The sequence below is a fragment of the Notamacropus eugenii genome, chromosome 3 (assembly GCF_028372415.1).
Source record: "Notamacropus eugenii isolate mMacEug1 chromosome 3, mMacEug1.pri_v2, whole genome shotgun sequence".
NCBI classification, from domain to species: domain Eukaryota; kingdom Metazoa; phylum Chordata; class Mammalia; order Diprotodontia; family Macropodidae; genus Notamacropus; species Notamacropus eugenii.
Window position 1 is genome coordinate 76,108,534 of NC_092874.1, and position 19,305 is coordinate 76,127,838.

The window sequence follows — 19,305 nt, forward strand, 5'->3', positions numbered from 1 at the left end:
TTTCAAAAGTTTTTTCTTCCATGTGGTTTGGAATCTGGCTGTTTGATATGGTACCACCTATTAAAAATGGTGTTTATAAATCGTTATCGAATCAATGTTACATTCAGGGGACTATGGGCCACATAGTAGTCTTTGATAATGCTATAGTTCTAGTAAAGTTTATTTGTTAAATTCCTAAGAGGTTTGCATTTATAGCATAGGGATTTATTGTTGTTTGGTTTATGAATAATGAACATCGAATATATAATTCTGGTCACTTAGCTATTTCTTTTATGTATTTAGCTGATGCTAAATATTTGTAACCCAGGGTGATGTATTATAAAATCCCAGGATTTTTATTGTTTCTTTTCAATGTTTCCATTGATCAGTAATCCCTAACTCCTTAATAATGACTTTCCTGGTAGTGGTGACCTGATCTTGTATTACTATAATGGACCTCTCTATAATTTCTGTAAACAAATTGACTTGATTTAACAAGGCAACTTGGTGGCTCAGTAGATGGAACACTGGCCATGTAGTCAGGTAGACCTGAGTTCAAATTTGCCTGAAAACACTTACTGTCTGTGTGACCTTGGGCCTCATTTTCTCCAACTCCAAAACAGGGATCATAATAGCACCTAGCTCACAGGATTGTTGAAAGAATCAAATAAGGTAATGTTTGTAAAGTGCTTAATACAGTGCTTGGCACAATAGTAGGCACTCAGTGAATACTTCCACCCTCCTGCACTGTGGCATTTTTAAAAAATAATTCTTTATTGAAAATGTGCTAGTTGAGTTCAGGTAGATGTTGTCTAAGGACTTTGGAGGAGAGGTAGGATATTCATGATGGAGATAAGGGTGGGGTGGCATGAAGGAGATGGAATTCTGGGCAAAGGAAAGGATATGGGCAAAGGCAGAATAGCCATACAATAAGAATGGGAGGAACTGGTGTTTGGGGAATTGCCACTAATAGCTCTGATGATAATAGGTACAATTTATATAATACTTAAAGGTTTGGGAAGAGCTTTACAAATATCATTGCATTTGATATTCACTACAATCTTTTGAGGTAGGTACTCTTATGATCTCCATTGATAGATCAGGAAACAGATTGAGAAATGTTAAGTGATTGATTTGCCCAAGATTACAGAGCCAGGAGGCAGCAAGGTGGTTCAGTGGATAGAGTGTGGCTCTAGTGACTTCAGGAAGACTTGAGTTGAAATCTGACCTCAGATGGATACTAGCTGTGTGACCTGGCAAGTCATTTAACCCCAGTTTGCTTTAATCCACTGAAAAAGGAAATGGCAAGCCACTCCATTATCCTTTCCAAGAAAATCACTTGGACAATATTGGCATACTATGGTCCATGGGGTCAGAAAGAGTCAGACACAATGGAACAACTGAACTACAAAGGAGCTGGTAAACATCTGAAACAGAACTGAGTCCAGCTCATTCTGATTTTAAGTTCTGTTCTCTATCTAATCTATAGTCTAGCCACCTCTAACCTAGTTTGGCCACTAGTGAATAGCATCCATATGGGGGAATATTTGGAGCAGGGGTGTGCTGGAGCCAGCTCTTTCTTAGCATCTCCAAAGAGCTGTTTTAAGTTTTCAATGTGAGCCTTTTCACCTCAGAAATCAGCAAATACTACAGATCAGGGCTTGTTTTATGTTTTGTTGATTTCCTATCTTTAAGGAAGTGATGGAGAGAATTTTCATAATGAAGATGAAATTTCAAAGTATATTGTGGGCACATTCTCCCCCTAGAGAACTGGTTGTTAAATATTTACCACCATACTTCTCATTAAGAAATAAAGTTGTAATACACCAAGTATTATGTGCATGCTGCAAATGGCAAATAAAATAACATTTTATTTCCAATAGATTTGAGGATCATCTCTTAGGGATCATCTTTTAGCCCTTGTATCTTAATGAATTTCCAATAAGTCAGTTGTGCCTGTAGCTCATCATGATCAGTCCTAGGGTCAAATTCTAAGGACATTTGGAATATTAGCTTGAAATGCTCCTACCTCATTCCTATCAAAGGGTGGGATTTGAGGCAGGAGTTATTATTTCCCATTTTACAGGTAAAGAAACTGAGGTTCAGAGTAGTAAAAATAGCTTGCCCTGGGTCACAGAGCTAGTAAAAGTTGGAGCAGCACCTCAAACCCTTATTTTTTGATATATTTTCCCCCTCTCCACCAGGTGACATTGTGAAGCCATGGGAGTGGGTAGAATCACGGAAAAAGAGATTACAGACATTTAAAGGGAAGAGAGCCTATGCTGGAGTCTCAAAAGATGCCTAAAGAAGTATAATGAAGATGAAACTAACATTAATGGTTAACATTTAAGGTGTGTAAAAACAAGTAGGTACAGAAGAACCCTCTTTTTTAGAGGAAATCCCTGAAATGAAGGTGTCTGCTTGAACCACATTTACACACATATACAGGGTAAGTAGATATGTAATGAGGATTCCAGGGCACCAGGAAGGATTCCATGCTCTCTGGTACCAGAAAGGTGCTTTTATTCCATAGTCAAGTAAGACTTAAAATGCTAATATTCCTCAGGCAAAGTAACACATGGAGATGAGCTGGATCCCAATCTGAGAGCGCATTTTGCAAAGAAGTGATACAAAGGGTAAAAAGGAAAGGAAGGAAGCAAAGGAAGAGAGAGCAGGTGTCTCCAAACCCCCAAGAAGGAGAAATGGGTGTAAAATGAAGTTTTCCTATCCTCCTTTTCTATCACCCCACATATCCAGTTGATGAATGGATTTTGTCATTTCTATCACCATAATATTCCTCATATCTGATCCTTTCTATTTACTCTCACAGTCATACTTTTAGATCAGACCCTCATTCCATCTTTTCAGCACTCTTACAATGGCCTCCTACTTGTAATTTCTGTCTATTTCAGTCTCTTTTCACTCCAAGTCATCCTCCATGCCATTGTTGAAGTGATTTTTCTTAAGCAAATGTCTGGCCACACCACTCTTCTGACTCAGTAAACCCCACTGACTTTAGAATAAAATGCCAACTCAACTTGGCTTCAGAACCTTTCATAACTTGGCCCTGGTCTTTCTTCCTAGTCTCGTAATACACTGCTCCCCTCTTAGAATCATTATAGGCCAACTAAACTGTTCTTCTCTCTGTTTTTCACACACAGCACTGTATATCACATCTTTGTGCCTTTCCACCAGCCATTCTCCATTTCTTCAATGTTCTCTCTTTTTACTTTACTCTCTTGGGATCATTGGCTTCTTTCAGAATTCACCTGAGGGACAGTTTCTATTTGATGCCTTTCCTGATCCCCAAGTGCTATTATCTTCTCTCCCTAATTACCTTATATTCAATGATCTTGCATTTATTTTGCATTATTTTGTATAAACCACTTCAAGCATGTACCATAATAGCAGTAATAAAAATCCCTAGCGCTTATACAATACTTTACCTATATTATCTCACTTGATCTTACCCCTTCCACCCTTGTCTTATCCTTATCTTTCATACACACCCATTCCCCCTTTTGTGTATGATGAAAAAAATGCCCCCAGAAAGCGTAGGGGACAAACATGAAACCTCATTTTTCATTTTACATTCATTTTTTCCCTTTAAGTTCTACCTACTGTTTTCCTCAGCCTCTCAGTGTGGAGTAGTCCACCTTCTTTGCAGATGACAGAAGGCTTTCCAGGTCCAAACTACACTCAGAATCTTAAAAGAATTATCTCAAGATGGATATTGTGGGGGTTTTCAATTTTTGGTATGATATTGGCACAGCTTAGGAGAGAGGAAGGTGATCTTCCAAACAGCCTGCCTTAAAACTAATAAAACTTTAAGAACAGAAAAGCATAGGATATAACTCATGCTATTTGTCCTAGAAAATGATTTCTATTAAGAGTTGTGGATGTTCAGGGGTTTGCCCCATCACAGTATGTAGCTAGCTCAGCATGTTAGGGGTCCTTGTAACCAGCACAGTTGGAGTACAGGGGATTTCCATCTCAAAGTTGGTATTAAATATTATCCCTCGACTAAAGAGTCACACTTTCTCATTCAACAGAAATCATTCAAATGATTCAAATCAAATGGTCTGTAGTTTCCCCACAGTAGAGCAGTATAATAGGGTTTTGTACATGTAGAAAAAGATTGTATTAATGTGAGGCTTTAAAAAAATACTGTTCCCTTGAGGTGGAATGATTGGGATCTGATGAGTGGAGAACACTGATGAAATCATGAATTTATCAAAATATCAAGCTCAGCTCTCAACCAGTAGACATATAAACTCAGCTCTCCATCAGAGAGGTGTTACGGCAGTGAAACGGGACAGTGGATAGAATACTGGACTTGGAATTAGGAAGACTCATCTTCACGAGTTCAAATATGGCCTCAGACATTTCCCTGTTGGTCTGAGTTTCTTCATCTGTGAAATGAGCTGGAGAAGGAAATGGCAAATCACTTCAGTATCTTTGGCAAGAAAACCCCAGATGGATTCTAAAGAGTTGGACACAATTGAACAATGACAACAACCCAGTCAAAAGCTAGTCATCAGTTAAATATTCATTTTTTCCCCACCTAGCTGTCTAGGCAGTAAGGTATTGTTTTATTCTTTGTCCCTGTAACCCAAGCACTTAGCATCTTGCCTGACACATAGTGGGGCCTTAATAAATGATGTTTCCATAATACCTCTTTGAGTAATGCGTATCATCATTCAGGAGTTATTCCTTTAGATCTCAAAATCTTTTTAGCTTTCAGTGTTAAAATACATAAAGCTACAAGGGACATGGGTTAAACCTTTCTTTTTAACTATTAACAATGGAAATGAGCTGACAGCTAACTGAGAACAAAGCCCTCATGCAAGCAATCTGGGAGTTAAAGGAGAGGAGGCACCAAGAAAGAGAAGAGGAAATAGGAAGATGTCAATGACAAACTGTAAGAAGGTGGTGGTCCTAAATGGGGACAATCTAATTTGTTGTCAATGAAATTTACTTAGATAACTGGCGTATAAAACAACTTTTGGGGAATTTATTTTTGATTTCCACTTTGGATCCCAGGTCCCATTGCTATGGGTACATCTCTGGCTGCAGCGCAACTGCATTCTCTCCATCTACCCACCACCATTTTTCATATGAGGAAATGAACTTATTACACTGTTAGAAAGTGACAGTTATCCTCTGACTCCAAATTCAGTGCACCTTCCATAACAACATATAACTGCAGTTGGTAGAAAACCTCTAAATTAAGTCAATATATACTTTGATTCTTGTTTGTTTGTTTTTTTTTTTTGAATTCAAGGGTGGACATATGAAAGGTCAGAATAAAAAACCATCTCTTTACCTCTTTTTATAATCTAGTGAGGAGTAGCCAGGTGGCACAGTGAATAGGGAACTTGGGTTAGAACCAAGAAGACCCTTCTTTTTGAGTTCAAATCTGGTCTCAGACACTTCTGGTTGTGTAACCCTGAGTAAATCACTTTTAGCCCTGTTTGCCTCCATTTTTCATCTGTAAAATGAGCTGGAGAAGGAAATGGCAAACTATTCCAGTGTCTTTGCCAAGAAAAATCCAAATGGGGTCACAGAATCAGACTCAACTGAAATGACTCAACAGCAACAACTACAAAACATATAAATTTACAAAACTGTTCATAGAAGTGACATTAAAAATGGAAACAAAATATGTGTCCAGTGATTAGTGAATGGCTGTATAAATTGCGTTTAACTATAAAAAGATGTTACTATAACATGAGGCATAATGAACATGAAGAAATCAGAGAAACACAGGAAGACTTGTATGAAATGATGCGAAACTGAAAGAACAACGCAGACTGTGAAAATATGACTGCAGCAATGTATGCTGTGCATAGGTTGAGTCAGCTGGAGGAGTCTGTGTATGCAACTGATCCCGATTATAAATCTGTATAAAATGAACATCAAAAGGAAGTTAAACACTGGTCAAATACAACAGCCAATGTAAAAGTTCAAGTATGAATCACAGTTAAAGGGTTCACCCTTTCTTTCTGCTAATAAATCTATAGTCAAACTGTTTTCTTAGTACTTTTAAAAATGGTTTGTTTTAATATTTGTTGAGAAGTATCTCTTGTCAAAATGAAAGACATCAATACTTTTTTTGAAATTACAAGGTTGCAATACTAATAAAATCCACATAAAATACTGTTTAAATATGTTTTAAAGTTAAAGTAGGTATAACAAGGTTGTATTGGTTTAGAGGTTTAACTTCTAGTGACTCCAAAGACTTGGTGACTCATTACTTATGCTTTTTGGATATAATGTATTTTCTGGATTCTTCAGCCTTGTGGTGATTCCAGTGAAGAGTGGGGAAGGATGAGTCCCCTATCCTGAGATGAATCATGGCAACCTCATCTGTGTGGCAGCTAATGCAAAGAGGAGCTTGCAATGGGGATCCTGGTTGACTTAGCCTCTTGGAAAGGGGAACCACAAAGTTACTAAGAAGATATATAACAGAGAAACTCCTTATGTGGAAAAAAAAGAAGGGGAGAAAATATTCTAGCATGATTTTTATGAAGTCCAGGGGCCTGAGTGAAATATTTCTCTTTATGCCTTGCCACAGGGCAAGGAAAGACACAATTGAGTGAAAAGGTGGTGTTGATGAAGCCCCTTGGGACTGCTAAGGAAGAAACTTAACATTTGCTTTCTGTTAGAGATAAGATCAAAGATTAAATAAAACTGTCCCTATTGATGGAGACTTGGTTAGTGGTCTAGACAAGCTCCTGGCAAGCCAAGAATGGTTTAGGGAGCATTCTACTCAAGTCTAGCGAAAAGTAACATTACATTAAGGAGTGACTGATAACATTTAACGATCTGTAAAAGTAAGCAAGTAAACAACCCCTCCCCCCCAAAATACTACCTAATTTTCCCAAGGTGTGTGTATTTCTTGAAGTTTACTTTTTAATTGTATTTTGTACTTGAATGCAGTGTTCTTTATTTTTATTTTGAGTTATTTAATAGTAATATTGTTTAAAGGCATGCTTTATTCTAAAAGTTTACTATATTTGCTTTGTTGTTAATCATGTCTATGGGAAGCCTAGCTATTTGGATCATGAGACCATACTCCAGGCACCGCTATTTACCTGCCCTAATTATTGGACAGTTATCTAGGTGGAAATAAGTGCTGTCATCACAGAAAGGCTGCATATGTGTCTTATGAGCCCTTGTAGTCTCCAGATTAGTGGGATGGGAGCAGAAGAGCAAGGGTTTTCCTGAAACCAGGCAAGATTTTATCATAAAGTGCAGTGTAAAGTGATGGAAAGATGCCATGGGCCATTCATATTGATAGTAGTCTGGGATTAGTGGAAAGCATGCTGGGCTTGGTTTCAGGAGACTCTTTTTTGGAGGCATCAGGGTCACACACCAAGTAAGTGTCAGAAGCTGTATTTTAACTCAGGTCCTCCTGACTCCAGGGCCTGTGCTCTATTCACTAACCTACTGCCCTGCCTTCAGGAAGCTTGAGTTCAAATTTTAATTCCTTCAGCTGTTATTTATGACTGTGGATCAGTCATGTACCTCTTTGAGCTTGTTTTCCCATCTGTGATAAAGGTGACAACACTTAACACAGTGAGGTATTACAGGGGAAAGTTTTTAGTAAACCATATAGTGCTAAATGCCTGTGAATAATTATTTCCCTACTAAGTGTACATTCAGAGAGGAAGGTCTGAGATCTGACTCCCCCACCCTGGGACATCAGGTTGTAAGGCAGATGCAACTGCTGGGTAGTCAAATGAAGAAACTTTATCTTTCAATATAATGGAGGGTTTGTGCATAGGTAGGATGATCATGATAATAACTAACATTTCCATAACACTTTGAGGATTGCAATTTGCTTTCCAAATAATGTCCTTGTGAGGTAGGTAGTGAAAGTATGATATAGCTGGAACCAGGGGCTTGGGAGTTAAGGTGTCTTTTCTAGAGTCATTTCAGAGTAAGTATCAGAGCTGGGACCAAAGCCCAGGTCTCTGAGTTCTAAACCTAGAATTCTTTTCAGTATACCCCAATACCGTGAGAACTATTGTTTGATAACTATGAGAGATGTCATTAAATATGTAAGTTTCACTGGATGACAACAGACATGCTAAGTCTGTATAGTTTGTTGCTTAGGTGACATGGTTGTCTGGTTACACAAATGCATTAATTAATCACAGTTGTTTAGGGAATGATGTCTATAGTCATGAAACACAGGAAGGCTCACTTCTAAAACAGAAAAGATATTTTGGCTTTATAAGTACAGTGAGGTAATGCACTGACCTAATAGCTACATGTATGTAAGAGGTAAATTGCTTTTTTTTTGTGGCAGAAGTATAGGGTGGAAATGTATGGAATCTGATGACTGAGAAGTAAAACATTTTAGTAAAGTCTCTCCTCCAATTTCCCCTCCTCCACCCTGGTAGCTTTACTTCTGGCTTTCTCCTTTTAAATTTCTTGCTTTTATTTTGTTCTCTCCTCCTTGGTGACTATATCATGCTTCCTTGCCTTTTAAAGCAGGTATACCTGCTGCTGGATTTGAACCCAGGAAAAAAAAAGTAAAGGGTGGTTGAAAAAAATTGATGTAAATATTAAATAATTACCTTGTTCAGTGGTCCACTAATTTAAAATGTCAGTGATTGTTTAACTCAATCAATTCACTGTTGTTCACCCTTCAGAATGATGAGAGGTCTTAGATAGGTGACTGAAAAATCATCCCCACAAATGAAAAACCACCTTGATGTGTCTTTCATGTAGTGGAATCACTCCAGTACAAATGACTGCACTTTTTTGTTTGTTTGTCTAAAGGTGAAAATTATATAGATGCCTTTGGTAGCTGGTAAACTCACAGATAGGAAAGTAAAGACAAATTCAGTTCAAGCAATAAACATTTAAGTTTCTTGCTAAGCACTGTCCTAGGTGCTCTGCGGGGAGAGGGGGAGGAATCTGGGAAGGAAAGGACGAGTTCTGGTCTTATTATTTGAAGATCTGGACTTGAGCTGTTGCTGTGGTGCTAATAACTCTGGTTATATAGTGAAGTTGCTTAGCCTTACCCTCAGCTTTCTCATCTGGAAAATTTCTCAAAGCACTGCTGTGAGAAAAGTAGTTTGTTAACCTTAAAGTGATCTAGAAATGTGAGATGTAATTCCCAAAGCATGTCAGGCATAGTCCCTCCCAGTTGGTGTCTGGGTTGACTTTATAACTGAGTTGACTCAGAGAGCAAAACAAACATGCTTTTTAGAATCAATTTCCACTTCTGAGTCTTTTTCCTAGATATTTTGTTTTAAACTTGAATTTTAATGCTGTCAAACATTTAGTAATGTGACTGAATGATAGAAAGGCATACAAAGTCCTTTGTTTCTGAAGTGGCTGTTGTTTTGCATTATGGTAAGTGTGGAAGAATCCAGTGAGTGAAGATAAACATTTGTGAGTGCCTCAGGTAAGGTTGTTGGGGTCTAGCAATCTGTATGCTGGTCATCAACTGGCTATTCTTGTGCAATTAGATTTTTAAACCATTTTAAACACTCCTGATCGTTTGTGTCTGTCCTCCAGATTTTAGCTTCTGATATAATTTTTTAATCTTGGATTTGTAAAGTATTCATTAAATTGACCATGTTTTAATGCAAACACTCAACGTAAAAAAAAGAAAGTGCAGCTGTGCTGTTCCGTTCATTGTAAGTGACTGTCCCAGCTGTTGGACTACTATAGTTATACTCTTCTTAGCAGCCCCAGAAGGCTTACAGGAAGTTCTATTCCACAGTGTGGAGACTTGCTGAATAACTGATATAATTGAGATGAATAAATCTGAGTAGCCACCAACAAGTGGGGGCGGGGAGGGAGGGATAGATAGAATTTTCTTTCCTGGCCTCCTTGTCTCAGGATGTCTCTTTTTTCCTCCATTCCTCATCTGGTTTCCATTGCTTTGGCTTTGGATCACCTTGTCCACAGAGTAGCTTATTTATCAGACAGGAGATGGTGAAACAAGCTATAGTGTAATGCTAGATGGCCCAGATGTGTTGCTTTATAAAATTTACAACACTGGGATATTTACACCTGTCACAGCTGTCATTTATCACAGATGGATCAGACAGAATTGTTCCTTATGGGTTGCAGTCGGGGGATCTGTCACTATCTGGCTCTGCAGGAAACCTGGATTTTCTTCCTTGCAGTTTGGAACACAGTTAGGACTCTTGCCTGTTGAGAACTAGAGACCCACTCACTCTAGTAAAGACAATTTCTGACTTTTTAAACTTCCTTAATTTGGTGCCCAGCCCTCCTATCCCATCTCAGTCCACGCGAGCGCTATCCTTCCACTATTGATATCTTTCTTTATCCTCTTGTTCCATTGTATACCCTAAAATATGTGCTTTATTGACAAATACAAATTTACTTTTATCCATATCACTTCATGCTCATTCCATCTTCTTTCAATAAGAAAATAAGGTCTTTCATCAAGAGCTCCTTCTCCTCATTTCACATACCTTTGACATCTCTCTCTCTTTCCTCTTTATTCCATCCTTTGGTGAATAGGTGGTTTTTCTTTTTGGCTTTTCAAGGACTACCCTTCATTTGCACCTTTGATCCCATTCCATCCTATTTTATTTTTCGGATTGTCCCCACTATCAAGCTCCTTCTTTCTCTAATATTTAATCTCTCCCTGTCTATTGACTCTTTCTCTTGGGTAAGAAACTCACTGTCCTGTATGGTTAAAAATGCTTCCTTAGATCCTACACTCCATGATCACTCTCACCTGTCCCCCTCTTCTTAGGTAAACTCCTCGGACAAGATGTCTGCATCCACTGACTCCATTATTTTTCCTCTTATTGTCTTCAAAATCCTTTGACTCTGGTTTCCAATCTCATCATTCAATGGAAATTGCTCTTTCCTCAGTTGTTAGAGATTGTTTTGATGACAAATATAAAGGTCTTTTCTCAATCCCCATCCTTTTGGAATCCTGTAGTATTTGCTGCTGTTGATCACCTGCTCTACCTAGATATTCTTTGTTCTGTGGTTTCTCATGAAAACACTCTTTCCTGGTTCTTATCCTTCCTTTTGTAACATTCATCGGCATCCTTAGATTAATCTCTATCAATGTTACGTCCACTAACTGTGGATATATGTATCCTAAGGCTCTGTCCTAGGTAAAATTTGCTCTCTCTCATTCAGTGATCTCATCAGCTCCCATGAGTTCATTTATCATCTCTGTATGGATAATTCCTTTGCATCATCTTTATGTAGATGACTGTTAATCTCTATAGCCATCCCTAGTTTCTCTCTTGAGCTCCAATCTAACACCGCCAACTGTCAATTGGAAATTTTAAAATTAAATGTCACAAAGACATCTCAAACTCAACATTTGGATCCAAAAGGCAACTTGTTATATTTCCCCCCAAACTCATCCCTCTTCCAAAAATCCATATTATGTCAAGTGAACTGCTATTCATTTAGTCACTCAGCTTTACAACTTTGGACCAATCCTTAATTTTTCTCTCTTTCCCAACCCCCATATCCAATTAGACATGAAATGTATGATATCATGGACAGATCTCCTTCAATTACAAAATTATGATACAATATAGCCACAACAAAAACTAATGAGGAAATATTAATTAGCACCCAATTACTTAGGTGCTAATTAAGTACTAATTAGGTGTTAATTAATTAGCACCTAATCAGAGAAATAATTGGGTTATTGATCTCATTCTTATTTTTGAAATCTCAGTATTCCTTTATGGAATTTGTCTCATTTTCCCAATCACATTCAATATTCTTTAAGGGCAGAGAATACTTCTTATACTTCTTAATAATCCCTTTTCCCCAGTGTCTGGCATTGTTTCTGGCACATAGAAATGACTAAATAAATACTTGTTGTTTGATTGATTGAATTCATGAAAATTATAAAACTGTATTCTGAATTTTGCACTGTAATATATCTGGGAAATTAGAAATGGAACAGATACTGATTTTGTTCATCACCATTATCTAGCTTAACTAAATTAAAGCAAACACCACAACAAGAATGCCCAAAGTGGCCAGAAACCAACTCAGACAGTGGACACATGATGGTATCAGTCCTCAGGCAGCACCAGTTTAGAATAAAAATTCATTTATAAAACACTAGAGAGAAAGATGATAGAAGAGCATCACCAGTATTAGCTCAGAAAAAATTGGGCACCATTTGACATATGGCTTAGTATTTTAAAGAACAAATTTCAAGGATTCAGAGAAACAGTAGATAAGAACCTTGGGTTGGGAGGAGAAATTTTCAAGAAGGACATTCTGAATACATGAAGGGAAAATAATTTCACTGATGAGGAAAAAGGAAGAACTGTTTAAGAGGACAGATGTGGATGCATAGTGAACTCACGGACAAACTTTGATTTTGAAATGAAATTTACAGAAGATGGAGTGAAGGGTGAATAGTAGAACAGGAATATGTCACTCCTATAAAAATAGTGACTGGAGTGCTCAGTCTCCAAATGGGCTATGACTGGCAGGAAAAACTTAGAACAGTCCAAAGGTTTGTTTTTGTTTTTGTTTGTTTTCAGTTATGTTGGGGAAAAGAGTAGGATCAAAGAAGGAATAGGACCCTGTTCAGGATCGATAGGATGATATGTTATCAAAGCTTTTCAACTGTTATTTTGCTTTGGTTTTGTTTTGTTTTTTTTCCCCCTGAGAAAGAGAAATAACCTTTGAACTGGAAAAGGATAAAACAGAAGCATCTAATGGGAGGTTGAGGCCTAAGATAAGTCAGGAACTATCAAAAGAGCATCATCTCTCTCAAATAAACTACATTCTCAGATACTGGGGAAAAAATCACACATGACATTACTGAGCCAAAGTTAGGGATCCTTGAGAGATCAGAGAGGACAGTTCAAGTGCTGCAGGATTGGAAGGCAATATAATCCTGATTTTCATTTCAAAAGGAGAGAGATTGGAGTCCATAAACTCTCAGCCAGGGAGCCTGACTTTGACTTTGGGGAAAATCGTAGGAGGTATTATTAAAGGAAAGGTTAGTGAAGGTCTAGAAAAGGAAGTAGCGATCGCAAAGAATTGGCATGGCTTTAGCAAGAAAAGATTTATTTGAGCTCTAATTTGACATCATCAGCTACTAATTGGATATTTTAAAAGTGGATGTCACAAAGACATTCTGAACTCAACATATCCAAAATGTAGCTTGTTATATATTAACTTCATTTCCTTTGTTGCAGGATTATTATACTAACAATAGAGCAGACCAATGCAGAAGATGCCATTTACCCAGATTGTAATGAATTATCTGGACAGTCTCATATGTTAATCTAGTGTAGAAGATGAAGAAATGAGGACAGATTTCTAAGTAGTATAGGAAGAATAGGGAGAATTCTCCCCCTTATTCAGTCCTTTCTCAATTGGCGAACATTTTCTTAGTTTCATTTTTTTTGGCCACCACAAAAAGAGCTGCTAAAATATTTTTGAACATTAAGGGCTTTTCCCTCTCTCTTTTCTTTTGTACATCCACCTCGCACTGGTTTAGCTGGGTAAAAGAGCTTGTACTGTTTAGTAACTTTTTTTGTGTGTTATTCCAAATTCCTTCCCAGAATGGTTGTATCCATTCACAGGTCAACCAATAGTGCATCAATGTGTCTGTTTTCTCATAAATCTTCCAATATTTATCATTTTAAAAATTCTTCACCACTCTGATGTATGTGAGTTGGATTGATAAATAGATTTGAGAATCATCATAGAGATAATTGAATCTATGGAGGCTGATAAGTTTTCCAAATGAAATAGTGGTAGTAGAAGAAAAGAAGGATCAGGATAGAAATATCCAGTTATTGACTATGACCTGGATGTAGTTGCAATAAAGGAGACTGAGAAGTAGTTGTCAGAAAGATAGGAAGAGAGCCAGAAAGAGCAGTGTGAAGAAAAGTTAAAGAGGGTAGCGATCAGCTGTGTCAATGCTTGCAGAGAGGTCAAGAAGGATGAGAACTGAGAAAAGGCTATTAGTTTGGATGATGAAGTGATCATTGATAATTTTGGAAAGAGCAACTCATTTCATAATGTTAGCTTTCTCCCACTCCCTGTAGGGAAAAGGGTCAGATCACTCCCTCTCCCAGCATAACTGTACCAGTGAACAGACTATCTTTTGTGTGACCCACCACCCTACCCCACCCCATTTACTATTGTTGGCCCAAGTGAAAACTATTTCTTAGTTTATGATTCTGGATATGGCCTAGGTGATGATGTCATCAGTGGATTTGGACTTGGCCCCAAAGAATAGTCATTAATGGTTTTCTGTCAACTTGGATAATTTTCCCAGTAATTTATGCTTAGTCATTAGCTGTTTAACATTTCCTCAATGACTTGTATAAAGACATAGATGGAATGTTATCAAATTTCAGATGACACAGCTTAGAAAAAAAAAGTTATTTGCTTATCCCATAGTCAGATCAGGAAGCATTTATCATATCCTGTGTGCCAAGCCTTGTGCTAAGCACTTAAAGATACAAAGGAAGGCAAAAAAACCCTTAAAACCATAAAACACAAAAAAGGTTCTTGGCTCTCAGGAAGCTCACAATCTAAAGGGGAAAACAAAAGGCAAACAATGATGTATATGCATGAAAAATGTTAGAAACACAGAAAAAATAACTCTAATGAAGAATTCTGGAACAAACTTGAAGATTTAGGGACATTCAAAAACATTTCTCCCCAAAACATTCAGTTCTTTGTTTGGATGCTCTGAACTCTATTGGAATTCTGAGGTAGAATATGACTGTTGTGGAGAGTCAATTCTAATGATCCTATTCTGATTTTAATTATTTGTCAACTTATTATTATTAGCTAAAATTCATGTAGTACTTTGGAATTTGCAAAGAAGTTTACAAACTTTTGAGGAAGGTACTGTAGGTATTTTTGTATCCATTTTTCATATGTAGAAAATGAGGATCAGAGAGGTTAATGACTGGTCTATACAAATGTTAGAGGCAAGGTAGAATCAAAGTTCAAGTTATGTACTCCCTGCAAATGCCATGTGTGTGTTTGAGGGTGAGAAGGGTGAGAATGGATCTCAACAGCAACAATGAAGTGCAACAATCCTTTTTTGTTTGTCTCCACAGTGACATGGAGGATCAGTGGCTCAATGATTAAAATAACTTTAAACCCATTCATAGAAAATCATGGATGCCAGGTAGGTAGTGCAAAGAATAGGCTGTTCAATTTGGAGTTAAGAAGACCTGAATTCAAATCCTACCCCAGAAATTTTCCACCTGTGTGACTCTTGGCAATACCCTCTTTCTTGGCTTCAGTTTTATAATATCTAAAATGTGTATAGTGAAAAGCACCTACCTCCCAGAGTTGAATTGAATGGGATCATCCATGTAAAGTGCTTTGCAAACTTGAAAATGCCATATAAATGGAATGATTATTAATAAAGATATTAGCAATAATTATAACAAAAGTCTGCTTCTATTATATTAACAACACCGATGATGACAAACTTCAGACACCGATCCAAACTGAATTTTAGGCTCGAGTCATTTAGGTTTGTAAATGTGTAGCATAGGGATAAAATTCCATCATTCATTTCCTTCTGGCATGTGGCTTACTTGATGTTTGAAAAGGCTCAGGCCTGACTGATGATACTGGCAGAGACTCTGTTCCAACAGGATGGAAGTGACATCAGTCAGGGAAGCACCTGGAGCCTGGGAGAGTGGCTGTCCTACGGCTGCTGCAGGCACCATCTTTTGCTGGTGTGCTAGGCAGCTGTAGTGCTCCACTGACTCCACATATTGTGATTTATAGGAGTGTGTAGAGCCCCTGTCACACCACAGCCTCTAGTCTCCCTTCATCCCTTCTGAAGAGAGAAAGATACTCAAAGAAACAACTTGGTTTTCTATCGCATCTTCCTGTACTTTTTTTCCTCTGGGGAATAGACCAGATAGCATGATTAATGTTTTGATAGGTTTGTTTTTCTTTCAGATCTCTAAGGTCACATCTAGCTCTATCATTCGGCCTTTTTATTGTGCATTATTACTATTTACCTAATAATAACGGTGTATACAGCCCCTGTGCAGAAGATGGGTTAAGCAAACAGCAACTTGGTAAATGTGGGTGACTTAACTTATGTGTGCATCTCATGAAAGAAACCGTGTGTGTCTGTGTGTGTGCGTGTAACTCTTCATGTTTTACTCAACTCATTTGACAAATATTTTGGAAGATAACAGTTGAAACACATCTCTTTACCACTTGACTCTCCTGTCCAGTGTAGGTTCTGACTTGTCAGTATAAGCCTGCCTGAAAGACCTGAGCTAGCATTTTCTTTTGTTGTGTTTTTTTTTTTTACCAGAACAGAACCCCCAGACTCGTAGAATTGTCTTTTCTCTTGTCTTAGATAACAGAAGATGCCTGTGTAGATATGTATGTATAACTCTAAAATTGTACTTTACAAATAAGGAAAATTACTTTATCATTATTCACAAAGGACCATGTCATTCTGGGATGTTGGGGGCATTCTGTGTTGCCTGGTTACATGCCAAGACAATGGCAGGAGTGCCAGAATGTGTTTCAGTGCCTGATGTGCTGGGAGATCCAGAGGAAGGAGGCCAAGGGGATGAAATGACCCTTCAGAATTTGGTTATGCTCCCTTGCAAGCTTACCACAGAGCTAGTTGTCTCCTGAGAATCCCTAGCTAGCCGTCTGACACCAGTTCTGTCTCTGCTCTGTGAATGTATATTTAGTTTGTTGTTTGTTACTGGCTTCCCTCCTTACTCCTCAATTCTTGGCACTGAGCTTTGGTATTCCTGGCATCCTTCCTGCTCCTTTTCCCTCTTCCAGCTGGCTGACCCCCCTGGCTTGCTGTGAACAATGACGATTGGATGCCGACAGTGGTCATTCTCTGCATCTCCCAGGAAAGCAGGAATTTCCCCAAGTTTTCTGATATCCTGATTCTGATATCTGATAGCTTAAAGTTGTACAATAAAGTATAAAAAAGCATGGCATTTTGTGTTAGAACATCTAGGTTGAAGGTCACCCCAATGACTTTGGTCAAGTCACTTAGATTCTTTTGGCTTCGGTGTCTTTATCTCTAAAATGAGGGTGTTGAACTAGATGATCCCTGACACATTTTTCAGCTCTAAATCTTACCCTGTTTAACAAGGATGGCAGTGTGCAGTGTGATGGAAAGATCATGGGACTTAAGGGTCATATGCAAATTTAATAATGGTTCTGCAACTTATAGACTGGGTGACTCTGGGTGAGTCTCTTCACCTTTCTAGGCCTAAATTCCTCTGTTGGTAAGATTCTAGATTGGATTCAATCTTCTCTGAAGTCCTGAACAGCTTCAAAATCTTGGGATTTTGCAGAACATAGCACTTTTTACTCCATTGGTAGTTCATTTTACTTGAATGAAAGCTCTTTACTTCTCTCTACACTCAGCATACCCATGGAGTTCCAGGATTTCTTTGGGAGAGGAAGAGGGGAATTTTATCTGCCTTATTTATTCATCATTATCAGGGGATAAGATATTCCACACAAGTGAAATTTTCTAGATATTGTAGTAAAAACTATCCTCTCTAAGTCCAAAAAGCTTTTGTCATTTTAAATCTCTATGAAAGAAATGTTTCCAGAATGACTTGTAAAGTTTTCTGCCTTCTTAAAGAGATGATATTAAACGTAACTGTACTGTAATATAATGGTGCCCTAAAATCATTTGAGCAGGCTGGGATTGTTTATGCCTATACTGAAGAGAATGGTGACATTTTTTGAGTGGTTATGCCTGTATTTTGCTAGGTTATTTACTTTTTTCCCTCTTCCAGCTCTACCTTTTGTTTTTGTATTTGTACACAAAATTTATTGTACGGGGGAAAGAGAATTGATGCTGGATTGAAATCCCACGGTTGATGCTTTTTTGATACTGACTAGTGCTCTGAATTCAGCCAAGATTTTCTGTTGGTTGAATTTCATGGTGACAGCAAATTAAAGCCTCAAGTCTTCACTCATAGTCATGAAACCAAGGGCTCAGGTTCATTTGCATAAGACTTCTTGTCTTCTGGCTTTCAGCTTTGAGAGAAGAGACATATAGGTGGTTCTAGTCCCTTTATAGAGAGAAGTCCCTAGAGAGAGAATGATGTTGGGGAGAAGCTGATATGTAGAGAGGGGTCAGCACCTTGATTATGTATCCCTATCCCCACTACTTCACTAGAGACTTCAGGGAATTCCCCTTTGGGTAAGATATGGGTTGTTCACACTCTCCTCCTTCTCCCTTCCCTGCCTCCCTCTCTCTCTCCTCTTTGTCTCCTTCTCTCTTTCTCCACTCCTCTTCTTCTTCCTCCTTCCTCTCCTTTTCTCTTTCTCTTCCTTTTTTCTCTCTCCTTCTCTCAATGTCTGTCTAATTTTTCTCTTGAGTGGGAGAGCTCATTTGCTCATATAGGGTATCCCAAAAGTCTTCTGTTTTCATCTCTATAACATCTCTGATTCCTCTGATATTTCCATATAAGTGGTTCATTTGCTGTTCACTGAATGTGGTCTTTCTGTAAGTGGCATTTGGTAGGAAGTGAGTCAAGCCTTGGATACACACATACACATGCACACACATATACTTACATATGTATATATGTGTATGTATGCAAACACACACACACACATACACCCCCCCCCCCCCACATGCATGTAGCTTGGGGATAACAATCAGGAACTCAAGACTGAAACTAAAAGGTTATTTCCCTGAGGCTAACAATATTTAAGAAGATGGATGGAAATAATTCTAGTCTAGTACCTTCCCAATTCCTTCCCACCCCACCCCTACCCAAGTCCCACCCCATCAATGTAGAGTGGTCATGGTCGTAAATCTCCTGCTCTCCTCCTGGAAAGAATCAAAGGTTCTTTTGAAGTAGGGTGGTTGGAGGAGATATCTATTCACACTTCCCTTTGAGTCATACCTAGACAGATCCATGTGGTCATAATAACCTACATGGATGACAAATACACATATGCACATGCATACCCTCTTCTCATATACTTATTAACTTAAAAAAATTAAATGTTCATAAAAAACCTAATGATTAAATGCACATTTTTCTAATAACAGAGCATCCAGTAATTATCTTGAAGCTGCTTCTGTGATGTAGGAACTGTGTAGAAGAGTTCTAGATTGGCCTTCTGGAAACCCCAAACCTGGGTTGAATTTAAATTTTGTCTCTGACATCTGCCAGCTATGTGGCATGGAACAAATTACTTAACCTCTCTGTGCCTCAAGTATCTCCCTAGGACTTATTCACTAGGACATAAACTGTTGTAGCTCTATATTGGTGGTGGGAGCTACCCATACTTATAAAATCTGAACTCTTGAATATTCTGTTGTTT

At 38.1% G+C, this 19,305-nt stretch overlaps 1 long non-coding RNA gene across 2 annotated transcripts in view; it reads left to right on the forward strand.

The window, feature by feature from the left end:
• The window catches only part of LOC140532899 (uncharacterized), a 125,189-nt gene extending 109,835 nt beyond the window's left edge, over positions 1 to 15,354 (forward strand). The window contains exon 3 of one of the 2 annotated variants that reach the window (XR_011976728.1): positions 15,063 to 15,354. This is a non-coding gene — a long non-coding RNA (uncharacterized lncRNA). Of the gene's footprint in view, positions 1 to 2,183; positions 3,660 to 15,062 lie in introns of those variants that run through there. The other variant, XR_011976727.1, reaches the window with a different exon arrangement.
• The last annotated feature ends 3,951 nt before the right edge of the window (positions 15,355 to 19,305 follow it).